This window comes from Mytilus trossulus, chromosome 5 (assembly GCF_036588685.1).
Source record: "Mytilus trossulus isolate FHL-02 chromosome 5, PNRI_Mtr1.1.1.hap1, whole genome shotgun sequence".
In the NCBI taxonomy this organism is placed as follows: domain Eukaryota; kingdom Metazoa; phylum Mollusca; class Bivalvia; order Mytilida; family Mytilidae; genus Mytilus; species Mytilus trossulus.
In genome coordinates this window covers 81,822,871-81,835,334 of record NC_086377.1, presented here as the reverse complement: position 1 = coordinate 81,835,334, position 12,464 = coordinate 81,822,871, and positions in this window count along the sequence as shown.

The following is a 12,464-nucleotide window of genomic DNA, read 5'->3' as shown; positions in this document are numbered from 1 at the left end:
AACTAATTCAGTGACCGAATCTTGTCCTTAAGGTGTTTCTGATTTTTTTGTCATTAACTTGTTGTATATTTTGTTTATCAAACAGCTGCTTTTATATGTACATTTGTAAATAAATAAGCCTATTCATATATATAGTTTTGAACAGAAAATAACATGGTATTTCACAGGAATGTTTTTGACATAAAGCATCTGTTCTGTTAAATGAACTTATCTTTCATCCATCAGAAAAAAGGATTTTAAATCTAAACAGATCAGTGATAACTGTTTGGTTATATTACATTTTCAAATAGTTGAGAACATATCAAATGTTAAAAAAACATTTGAAAACCTACTACCAAGCAAATGTTTGGCGTCTTTCAAGTAAGAATCTCTGCACTATGTGTTGTTTGGTGGTGTTTTAGCGCAATGCTATACAACTTTCTGCTTGATTTGCCTTTTTAACATTTTTTTTTATCGTCACTGATGAGTCTTTTGCTCAAGTTCTTCAGAAGATACCAAGACCTTGTTGATACATGTTCCACTGCATAAATAATACATGATGGTCTGGAAGTAAAGATTTTAGTCACTGACGTTGTTTGTCATCCTAATTACGTGTTGTAGTGTTCTTATATATCTCTTTGTAAATTACTTTTACTGTTTAGCCCTTTTTGGTAATACCCTTTTGGGATCTTTTGGTGTGACTCAGTACTTAAACATCCCGCCATTGTGTTATTGTGCTATGGTCATTTTTGTATTCTTGTATATTTTTGCCTAGTATATGCTTTGGTCTATATGTCATTTTATTTTTCCTTGTTGACATATTTGTCTTTTTGTTTTATAGAGATTAAGATTATAACACAATGTTGACTGCTGTACCCCTATTTTTGACATTTAAATATTGTATCTATTATGTCTGTTTGTTTTAATCACACATTGCTGTCAATATTATGTGACTGTCATACAAGTGAGAGGTTGAGCTAGCTATAAAACCAGGTTTACTTCACCATTTTCTACATAAGGAAATGCCTGAACCAAGTCAGGAATATGACAGTGGTGAATGCATGTACCAAGTCAGGAATATGACAGTTTTTGTCCATTCGTTTTTGATGCGTTTTGTTATTTGATTTTGCCATGTGATTATGGACTTTCCGAATTGAGTTTAGTATTTTGTGATTTTACTTTTTTTCCATTTGTTTGATGTGTTTGAGATTTTGATTTTGCCATTTGAATAGGGAATTTTTCGTTTTGATTTTCCTTGTATTTCTGATATTTTACTTTTGTGTAAACGAAAAATACAATGACGCTCACAATGATAAGCCTGGAATCTTTTATGAGTTTTTTTTATGTTATACATCTGTTTAATTTGAAGGAGTTGAGTGTATAAAATTTAAATTTCAATATTAATTGTCAGTTTTACCAAATTTAACCCCCTTTTTCCTTTCATCGCCAATATCAAAATGTGTATATAAAAATAAGGAGATAGGATATGATTGCAAATTAGACAACTATATAATTATATCCACCAAAGTTCAAATAAAGTGGAGGTGAGCAAGTATATGCAACTGTACAGGCTTCAACAGTGAGAAAAAGCCATACCGTAAAGTCGGCTATAAAAGGCCCCAACATGACAAATATGAAACAACTCAATTGAGAAAACTTACGACCTAATTTATGAAAAAACAATTTATGAAAAACAAATTTGACAGACTTAAACCAACGACAACCACTGAACTACAGGCTCCTGACTTGGGACAGGCACATACAGAATCTAGCGGGGTTAAACATATTTATGAACCCTCAACCCTCCCCTAACCTGGAACAGTGTTTCATAGTTATTTCATTGTCTTCAACTTATTCCTTTATTCCATTATTAACTATTTCTTTTGATTTTATGTGAACATGTTTATATATTCTATAATATTGAATATTGATTATATTTTGTCAGAAATTATTTTGCAACTATCATAGTCCGATTTCATGCCTGATAATTTTCTCCTTGTAATCACTCCATACGTGTATAAAAAAATCTTAAGCCTGATTTGTCATAATTTTCAACCTTTTTCAATGCTTATACATTTTGCCTTCAAACTGTTTGCATTAGCACAACTGTTTTATTGTAAATACCTAGTGACTTTGTAATTTACAAATTAAATATGTTATGAAACCGTTGTGTTTGTTGTTGATGTGATTATTGTAGCATTATTTGTGTTTTAGTTGTATCTTCTACTTGTATATATGTATAAACTATTAATGCAGTCTACCTTCCTTGAAGGTAAAAACAATACTACATACACGTTCTTGTTCTTATTCATTATACGACCGCAATAAAATTTTGGGGATCGTAAAATGCTATCATGTCTGCGTCGGTGTCGTCCGAAGACATTTGGTTTCCGGACAATATCTTAAGTTTCAGTGAATGGATCTCTTTGAAATTTAAGCAAAAGGTTCAATACCACAAAATGAAGGTTGGGATTGTTTTTGGGGTGATGGTCTAAACTATTTAGGAATAAGGGGCCAAAAAGGGGCCCAAAACAAGCATGTTTTTAGTTTCAGGACAATAACTTGTGTATAAGTATTTTGATTGCTCTGAAATTGTACCATAAGGTTTAATACCACAAGTTAAAGGTTGGGATTCATTTTGGGGGGTAATTGCCCAAACCGTGAAGGAATTTGGGGCCAAAAAGGGTCTAAAACAAGCATTTTTCTAGTTTTCAGACAATTACTCGTGTTTAAGTGTATTGACATTTCTTAAACTGCCCCACATTTTACAAAAAAGAAAAAAAATCTGCAAGATTTAAGAAGTTGTCAATTTTCCAAGCAAAATTTGGGGGTCACAATTGCTAATTCCTTGTATATATTCTGAAAACAGATTTACTAAGTAATTGGCAACATCACAGTGCACAGTGTATTGCAAAATAGCAAGAAATCTTCAATTGAATATAAATTCAAATCATATAACCACTTTTAAGTTCTTCGACTACATTTATTCTGTGTCAAATATGAAATGACAATCCAAATTCAGACGTGTATCAAGCTTGAATATTGTGTCCATTTTTGGCCGAACTGTTCAGGGTTGGACCTCTGCGGTTGTATGCAGCTGCGCTTGGCGAAGCAGTTTATTGTGCAATAAATCAAAGCAGCATCAACACGGTGAGTTTGACAGTCCAACCATTCACAAAATCAGAACCGAGGTAAACGATACCAAAGTCATATTCAAACTCATAAGCTGACAACGCCATGTCAAAAAAAAATGTAACCAAAAGACAAACAACAGTTTACAAAATGCAACATAAAAAACTATAACTGAGCAGCACAATGAAAGGAATATACTGTTTATCAGTAGAAACATTCATCACTAGTAACCCGAATTTAACTTGATCGGACAAAAACGTGTTAACGCTATTTAAATGAGATTGATCGTTATTTGATAAAGATTGACAAAAATTAAAAATTATATTTAATTCATTTCAATTCATATCAATTCATTTTAACGCCAGTCAAATAGATTTCTCTGCAGTCGATCAATTGAAATCAAGTTAGTGGTTAGTTGCGTCAAACTAATAGGCCACGCCCCTGTTAAGCTATTTCAAACATGCATTAATTGGTTTTAAACATGGATGAGACCCGGGCTTTTTACAGGTAAATCACTCAAGCAAAACGACCTCGATGTATCTATCGTAAGTAACGTGTGATCCTTTGCAACTATTTACGAAACTTTATGTATTCCTGTTTATTTACCGTTTCTCTTTTTTTCTGTTTACTATATTGTACTCGTATATCAAATGTAGACACGGAAAACTACACAGAAATTATTTATTGTGTACATAATTTAAATCGATGTGTCTTATATTTCCGGGAAGCAACATGATATATTCATTCTCTTGCTGTATATTGATATTTGGAAAAGCTTGTAATGAAAAACAAGTTATTGTTGAATAATAAAATTGACGAAGATAATTTTGACGTTGAATATGATAAACAGAAAGGCATGCTCAAAATTCTAAATGAAGTAGCAGCCCACTGAACTTTTAAAACTGTGTTAAATTGCAATACCGGTCACTGGCCAAATCGGGCGTTAATTGTTGAAGAGAAACAAATATCAAACAAAAATATTGTTCTTACGATTCTGTAAAAAGATTATTGTGCTGTCATGCACCCTGGCGTACTTGTAATAAATGAACATGTATTCTGTATATATGAGATAAATTTTAGTCTGCGATAAAGATGGGTAAGTTGATTTAAGTTTAACGACCTTGCATATTGACAGGCTATTTGGCGGCATACTCTTACGTTTTTTAATGTTTTAAAGAAAACATACATTTACGTTTTGGGCATTTAATATAAGTAGTCTTACTAAATTGAAATGAACATAAACATTGTTAAAAAAAAAATTGAAAAGAAACATTCTGCATTGTTGCTTTCATATAATTTCATTTCCTATATATTTGAGCGGAAATTTCTAAGTTAAAACTGATTGTAGTATAGATAAAATATTTCATCTAGGTGCTCTCGTTGAAGTTCTCTCGTTACATATTAAAATGAATTCCATTGGTCGGAACGTTTGCAAACTTTCAATCCAGGTGTTCTCAACGAGGTCCGTGTTCATGTTTCAAATCAATACACAATAAGAAGTCCAGTTCGGCAAAAAGAAATCAAATTAAGACTCTACGAAATCCGATTAAACAAACAGAATGTAGAAAAATAACATTTTTACGATTCTTCCAATCACGACAAAAATATCTATCTTTTTCTCCGATAAAAATCATTACTTTTTATATTAGAACAAGTCAAAAGTTGCCGGAGCTTGATTTATGATGCATGCGAAACTTTAATAAATAATTATCCGGTTTGTATTTTTCAAAATAACTATTATATCCGATAAAAATCGAAAAACAAATTATCGGTAAAAATACCGATTTTTCTATGAGACAAAAATTATCCTTTTTGGAGTCAAATTTGTAATAAAGGACAAACCATATCCTCGTGTTTTTTTATGCAGCACTAGTAAGCATAGTTCGTCTGTTTTCGCTTCAAACCAAGCCATCATTAATACACCAGAGATTACTAAAATGAAAGTCTTAATTTCATTGAGATTTTTTTGTAGGTATTAAGCTTCAATTCGACCATTGAATTTTTCAGAATTACGAAAAATATGTTATAATCCTTGATCTTCCTGAAGTAACGAATGTCATTCTTACAGAAAAAGAAAGTTTTCGTGTTTTAGGTCGTCCTGATGCAAACGTAAAAGTTGAAATAAAAATTACACTCCTAGATTACACTAAAGACATTTCGCTAGCACACATGGGACTATAGTTATTAATCGTTCATTTGCAAGTCAAAAATAATAATTATGCAAAACAAATGATAAAACTTCCCAATTTAAAATTTAGAAAAATCCGACAGGAAACCAAAGTACAAAGGTACGGCATTTATTTAAAAACAATCTCCATCCAACTTCAAAATGTGAGGTAAATCGATTAGCTTACGCTAGCCAAGCAACCAACAGACAAGATAAATCTTGCCTCCTCGATGAAGACTATCTATAGACACGGAATAAAAAATAAGGAAATAATAGCATGTTAGATTGGTTACAAACACATTTATGCAAACATGAAGCAGCGGTTTCTTTACTGACCTGGTCAGTGGTAATATAAAACCAGGGTTTCAAAAAGATGAAGAAAAAGAAAAAGACATTTAAACATGTTAAAATTTATTTAAAAGCAAATCAGAAATTGTGTTTAACTGAAATTGAAAAAAAGGATCATAATAGTCTCCATGCGTGATCCATGCATGTCTCTGAATTACTTGTCTTTTGTGCATTTACTTTCCTACAAAATGACTATAGTATAAGTGTTAATTTTCATTTGTAAATGTCTGGTTTCGCAATGTCCACCAATATACAGACATTGTGCGAAAAAATATAGTTTAGAAGATATGGTTCTATGCTGAATACAGAAAACATATTGTCGTTTCTTCATGAAGAATTGAACTCTAACATTACAGAATACCAAACTGGCTCTCCTTTTTTAGAATTTTCATCTGGTGTCTTACATTTAAGGATTTAACTTGTATTAAGTCGTGTCGACTAACTGTCAAGACAGACGCCTTTATAGAAAATAAAGGAATATGGAGTAAAAGTACACGGGACCTTTAATATCGAACACAAAGTCAGAGCTTAACAAAAATACAAATTATCAATGGTCAGCGTTTTATTCCTGTTCATCTTTATAGTCGCTAGAGGGTCTTCAACAATGAAAGAATCACTTGTTTACGGGAAGAACAAAACGACAATAGCAAGAAAGGATCTGATAATGAATAATTTGATTTTCTGTCTCAGGACCTGCGCATATATAAAATACTTGCCACTGAACATTGAACCAAGTAAAATCAATACACAACGTTTCATATATAAAAATCAATCTATAGATGATAAAGCATTTCTTTGTTGGTAGACTCCCTTTTTTGGGAGTTGAACACTGTGCGTGACAAATTTCTTCTCATGGGAAGATATATTTTTCCCATGGGAATATTAGTTTTTTCTTTTATTTTTTCAGAATTTGTAAAAGTGCTATGAAATATCGACATGGACTGACGATCACTAGTAACCAATGACTGGAACAATTTAACACGCATTTCAATAAATTAAAAGTATTTCTGTCATACTTTTACACTCAATAGTCATTTTTTTTTTATCGTTGAATGATTGATAGAAATTCTACCGTTCAGAGGCTGATTTTACAATTTGAATCTTTCACCTTGGTTTTCGGTCAATATCATCGTGAATTTCATGTAATAGTGTTCGCTGAACTGTCAAGTATCAGAAACATGTCTTTTGAATTTCAGAATTTAATTTAAGAATTAAAATTATAATTCTGTTTTAATCTATATACATGGGGAATGACGAATCGTATTTTAGATTGTTTTCTAGTTATAACCTTATATTTTCGTGAAATAATCATTATGAATGTACTTATTCTTTTTCGTCTACGTAACTCGATATGCGTGTTTTTCGCCACTAGAAAGATGTGCACTTACATTTTTTGTTCAACTTTCGTATCATGCTTATGCAATGTTGTAACTCGTCTACACGAAAATCTTTTATTTCAGTTCATGTTTGGCAAACACCTCGGAAGTCTTTTCTAGATCTCGGGTAATTATCAAAGAAAATCCAGAGTTTTGCATTTACAAGGACGCGTACGGATGATCTTTGTGATATATTCACTTGTACTTTACCCGTAGGCTGTCTTCGTGTACTGTAATTTATGGTTTAACGGAATACAAATACTTTATTTCTCATAAAACTTCAATTGCTAGTTATCAAGAACATACATAAACATAACTATAAGGTAAAATTATTACATGCATGTGTAAACGATACAATTAAATTAACTTGGAGGACTGACTTTCACATTTATAACTTTGACATAGTCTTTCTAATATTACAATATTTGATAAGTTTAACTGTTGAACAGCTTTAAAGATATAAGGGTTTGACTAACAGTAGTTCCTTAAACATTTCCTTCTTTTTCTATAGTTTAAATATTTTACAATTCATAATGTAATGGTACTCGTCATCAATGTTGTTTGTGTCACAGAGACGGCATATTCTGTCTTCTCTGTGTAAATCCTGACACCTTCTAGACTCAATCGGCAACTACCACATCTATATCTCGGCATTTTGCCTCTGCGCCGTATTATATGGATTTAGAAAGGTAAAAAGGAAAAGTAGTTTTCAAATTGATAATTCTTTTTGAAAATACGATATTATGTTTTATGCGATTCTGCAATAAAAGCAAAGAATTCTTCTTGAAACTGGTCTTTGGGTTTTTGTTTAATACATTTTGACACCCATTTATCACAAACTGTGCACACTGAGGACGGATAACTAATAAACGTCCTTGCTGTGCATTATAATTCAAAATAGTTGTAATTTGCAATTGTTTTAAATTTGTATTTTTCCTCACTAGATAGGTGAAAGTATGTATACAATTTAATGTAAATTGCGAAAATGCATTACGAGCATTGATCTAAACTTTTAAGTTAGAATTTAGAGTCTCAACTTTTTTCAAAATCTCTGTAATATTACCCATGTATAATTTATGTTTATGTCAAATGCGTTTGATTGGATAATAGTTAAAGGTAGGCGTGGTTTTGGTAACTTTCCTCCAATCAACTGGCCTATTCGACAAACCTGTGTGCGCTGATGCGTGTAAACTTGGTATTGTAACGGTACGTGTCTTACATCAGAATCTATCGTGCGTGACCAATGTTTATTGTATAATTTCTTGTCATGTGGTCAATTTATCTGAAAAAGTTCCAAAGGTTACAACTTTTTGAAAGTTTTTTTTCGGCAGAAACCAACAGCACTATTTGACGAAGACGAAGACGAAATAAAGGATTAGATTTTAACGTCCAGTGACATATATTACAATGATGTCGAAACAGAACTTGAAATTGACAATATGTTTTCATAGAACCGTCGCTTTTCCAAAGATTTCACGCTTAGTTGCTATTTCACAACTTCAGGTTCGCATTATAGTATTACTGTTATACATGTACAAATAACTAATAATAAGCAAATTTTGATGATTTCTGCCACTGTTCTAGGAATTTTTAGTTGTAATATAAATCTGTGATTTTTCTATATTCGTACTTTCGACGAAGCAAAGCAAGTTCGATCTAGATCTGGACATTTATGCATTAAACATTTACAATATTCAATAGTTGTACAAAATTTTTGTAGAACATGTAGAAAAATCCGCCTTTTCGGATAAAATCTTAATTTACGTACCATTATAAAATTCAGAATGGAAATGGGGAATGTGTCAAAGAGACAACAACCCGACCAAAGAAAAAAAACCAACACTGAGCAGAAGGTCACCAACAGGTCTTCAATGTACCGTGACATTTCCGCACCCGGAGGCGTCCTTCCACTGGCCCCTAAAGAAATATATACTATATATATAGTCCAGTGATAATAAACGCCATACTAATTTCCAAATTGTACACAAGTAACCAAAATTAAAATAATACAAGACTATATTGTTAATTCAAGTTTGACATCTAACATCTTAATCCGTAATCCACATTTACCTGACGACCTTAAATTGTTTATTGTTTTTTTCTCAATCGAATATCCTCACACAGGAGACTGAGACAAATATGTTATTCGTAAAGGTATTTATCAAAACTAAAATGATTGAAAATATCTTTGTAGAATATGAATTTGCCTATTAAGCGAATAATTATAATACATAGATTTCAACATATTCAATAGAGAGATTACTGATAAGATGTCCAAAATATATGTACATGTATATTGCGATTAGTGCTATATAGTATGTCAATGATATTGAATGCCGCTGAGTGTAAAATATTTGTCAGCTTAAAAAAATATGTTTGACACTGCTGGTTTTAATTTTCTGACTCAAGTATAAATTTTAAAAAAGTTTATAGTTTCTGAATATTTTTAGATTCAATATTTTATCATTATTATTATTTCAAAGTCTCACCACATACAAACATAACTTAGTCCCAGAACTAAACAATTATTTAAAAAGATAAATGAGAGCCGTATAAGACACAATATATAAATATAAAAAAAATTTACTCATTTACATTCAAAATTTACAGTGTCCGTATACTAAATGAAATGAAACATCTTTTTCTTTTAAGAACAAGTGAAATAAAATGTCGTTTCTTTTCAATAAAATATTGCTGATGGCACCTGTTGCAGCAACATTGTCGTTATTGAATAAATATATAAATTGTTCGCTATTTGATATTTATAAATCAAAATGTTAAGCTTAATGTATCACGATATGTCTATAATGGACATTTTAAAAGCACAGGAATATAAAAAAAGAAGATGTGGTATGATTTCCAATTAGACAATAGTCCACAAGAGACCAAAATGACAGAGACATTAACAAATATAGGTCACCGTACGGCCTTCAACAATGAGCAATGCCAAATCCGCATGGTCAGCTTTAATAGGCCCCGACTTGACAATGTAAAACAATTCAAACAAGAAAACTAACCGCCTTATTTATATAACAACAAAAAAATATACGAAAAATAAATATGTAACACATAAACAAACGACAACTACTGAATTGCAGGCTCATGACTTGTGACAGGCACATACACAAATAATGTGGCGGGGTTAAAATTGTTAGCGGGCTCTCTATCCTCCCCCTAGTCTCGGTCAGTGGTATAAAGTACATGTACAACATAAAAAAACGAACTATAAGAATCAGTTTAAATAGGCTTAACTCATCAGATAGACAAAATCATGGAGGGGTAGAGTGTCATATTTGTAACTGGTCGTTAAGCAACCATTGAATCATTTAATCTATTCTTTATATTTCATCTCTATATTCTGTAATTTAAAGTGTTTATCCCATTATCATCTTTATTTGTGTAAACTCCATTTATTTACTTTCATAGCCTCATATATGTACATGTACATGGTATTTGTTACAGGAACAATTTTGACATAAAAAAAAATTACAACAAAGTTAGTGTCCATATTTTCAGGACACGATAAATGAATTGAATTTAGCTAGAAGGTTTTTTTCTAAGAAAATCCAGTTTTTCACACACTTATGCTTAATACTCACACTATCAGCCCACTTGTGAACTTTTGCATTTAACCGATTTGAGCTCATGTTATTTAATCTACACCACAAACGAATCATACCCAACTATATCAGTCCTATTCAGGACCGATAACTCTGTCGATAGATATTATAGGGTATACAATATTGTTAAAACCAGATCAATCGTATCATACGTCTCTGCTGGAATGCATACAATAAATCTTTTTTTTCGGCACAATTTAAACTTCATATCGAATCATTGCCTAGATTTAGCTTTAAATATTGAATTAAAAAATAAATAACAATAAAATCATATTCAATGATCGAAATTCATTTGGATTACAATTTGAATCAGAATATTTCTTTGAAATAATTATGGAAACATATAAATATTTGAATGCCTTTTAAGCAAAAAATATTTTTTTAAAGAAATTTTCATAATATTAATATTCTCCTAAAGTTTACTATGAACCATACTTCTTCTGATTTGACACGGGAAGGAGAATATATTTATTTGTACATTTATGAAAACTTTTGTATATCACAAAATTTAAACTCTGGCAATACATGTATACACACTGACAGGATGTTGAATGTCACCTGGTTGCTTTTGGTTTGCACGTCTTCCTGACAATATATTATGATATAACATTTAACCAAAGTTAGATTTCACCTGTTCGGCCAAGGAATGTAAAGGTATAGAATATTTATCTATTATAATTGGACATCGTTTAATTTTCTCTTAGGATGATTTTTTTTTTTTGTTCTAAAAGAAATGTTTTATATATTTCTAAAGAAAAATTAAACATACAGAAAACTTTAAAAAAAAATTTAAAAAAATGAAGAGATTTTTTTTTATTATAGATATTGTAAACTATTTTCTGGTAAAAGTACCGCCTTGACGAATATCTGTCAAAATAAATTATCCTGTGTCACACTTTAATGTAAAAAAATAAATTATTAAGAAATTTTGAAATCAATGATATCGAAATGTCACTAAAGGAAAATAACAGAAACATCAGAGATTCTTTATGAAAAATTAGATATAATCTAGGAAAGTCTTACTATAGAAATCATTGATTTGATGCAACATTTCCATATGATACATGTACATCAGCCGCCATTTTGAAAAATCTCGGAAAATTTCCTTTTTTAAATCGAGGTTTGACCGAATTTGTCTTGAAATTAAACTGTTTTAAGTAGTATTTTTCGCCAGCTATATGTTTGAATATACTTGATCGATTTGCGTTTGTGTTTTTTTTACAGAATTTCTTGTAAAAGTAGACATGGGTATCGGTAATTTAGCATTCAACGGAGAAATGACGAGGAAAAGTGTATGTTTTACGATGTCGATTTTTGGGAAAAATTTTGGTTGCTTATATAGGGAATCACTGAAGCGGACTGGAACGGACCCCGTCTTAGGTCAGTCAGTGGGCCCCCACTTATGAAAATTCCTGGATCCGCCACTGAAAATTAAATGGAAAAATAACAGAATTAGAAATATCTGATGCAATAAAGGAGCTGAAAAATAACAAAGCTCCAGGTACAGATAAAATTTTAAATGAATATTTGAAATATTCAACTCCATTGTTAATTTCTATATACTGTGAGCTTTTTAATTTAGTGTTAGATACTGGTATTATTCCAGAAAGCTGGACCAGTGGAATTATAAAACCTGTTTTTAAAAACAAGGGTAACCCGTCTGACCCTGATAATTTGAATGTAGGACAGAAAGTCACAGGACAAAAAGTCACAGACAAAAAGTCACGGACAAAAAGTCACAGGACAAAAAGTCACAATTTAGTTTTTAGAATATTTTTCTTTAAGCAAGAAAAAATTATTTAAAAAATAAAAGTTTTGTTTTTTTCTTGAAGTGTTAAACTT